Genomic DNA, 1,148 nt, shown 5'->3' with positions numbered 1-1,148 from the left:
GGGTGTCAGGTTGTATCTTGACTCTGTCAGTTTGAACCAGTGTTTTCTTTTAGTATTTCCTTTTCTTTAATTTCCCCGTTAAAATGTCATTCTGACTTGGTGCCTCCCACTGGTTTGTTTTCAAAATAGTACACGTATAATCTCACTTTTAAGCCAAAGGAATTGCCTTAGAAGCCAAGCTGGGGCTGTCCCCAGCAATTCACATGCAGATTCACAGACATCTTTTGGAATCCTCTCCTGGTTTGGCCTGGAGAGACTGGAAATGAGACCAGGAGAGGTCCCCCTTTGCCCATGGCATTCCATGGCTGACTGCCCTGGCCAGGAACTCCCAGGAAAAGAGGCAAACGCACCCATTCCAGTTCCACAGAACATTTTATCCAAATAACATTTATCAATAATACATCTTCTACAATTACAGAGTCCAATGTCAGTTCCCGAATGTTACAGCTCAGCCTTAATCTATTAATCTTAACACCTATTTTCAAATGAGAACAATAAATTTTATTGGGAACTTGAACAGAAAGGAAACTTCTTCTTGACCTAACTCTACCAACTTGTCTATCAGTAAATCTCTTAACAAACGGAAGCTAAACCTAATACAAACTACTACTACAAAACATCTAACTGTTCCTATCCTCTAAAACGCAAAATGCACTTCCCTTCCTTAGGCCAGATGCAGCCTTTTCTTTGGGATTATCTCCTCCTCTTGATCACTGGTAGATTCTGCTGGCTGACGTCTCTGCCAAAAAGAAAAAGGAGAAAAGGAAATTCTCACCTTGAAAGAACACTCAGGTGCAATTTCTGAGTATTCACCCAAATGCCATCTCCTCTGTCCATGCCCCAGCCCGAGCAGCCAGTGGGCAGGGCAAGAGCCCAGGAGTGGCCCCAGTTGAGGGATGCAGAAGCAGCGAGATCAGACTGTGCCCCCAGGTCAGCAGCAGACACCTGGGCCAGCCCATCCTTCCTTCAGGCTACCGCCCAGCTGTCAGGGTGTCCCTGGGCAGGGCTTGGGTGAATTGAGCCCTAACTAAGCCCCGCTGCAAGCCCCCGTTGCCCTGGGCCAGGCCTGGGCAGCAGCTCAGCCCAGTTCTCCCACCTTGGGGGCCGTCAGCTGCGGGCGCGGGGTCGCCCTGTTGGAAGAGGAGCCC

At 48.5% G+C, this 1,148-nt stretch overlaps 1 long non-coding RNA gene across 1 annotated transcript; it reads right to left on the bottom strand.

Annotated features, from left to right (window-relative positions):
• Positions 1-359: 359 nt before the first annotated feature.
• LOC108447015 lies at positions 360-1,148 on the bottom strand. Its single transcript, XR_001862374.1, has 2 exons — positions 1,097-1,148; positions 360-739 (listed from the first exon to the last, which is right to left on the bottom strand). It is a non-coding gene; the product is annotated as an uncharacterized LOC108447015 (long non-coding RNA).

This window comes from Corvus brachyrhynchos, unplaced genomic scaffold (assembly GCF_000691975.1).
Source record: "Corvus brachyrhynchos isolate BGI_N302 unplaced genomic scaffold, ASM69197v1 scaffold555, whole genome shotgun sequence".
Taxonomy (NCBI): domain Eukaryota; kingdom Metazoa; phylum Chordata; class Aves; order Passeriformes; family Corvidae; genus Corvus; species Corvus brachyrhynchos.
This window is presented reverse-complemented; position numbering and strand designations above follow the sequence as displayed.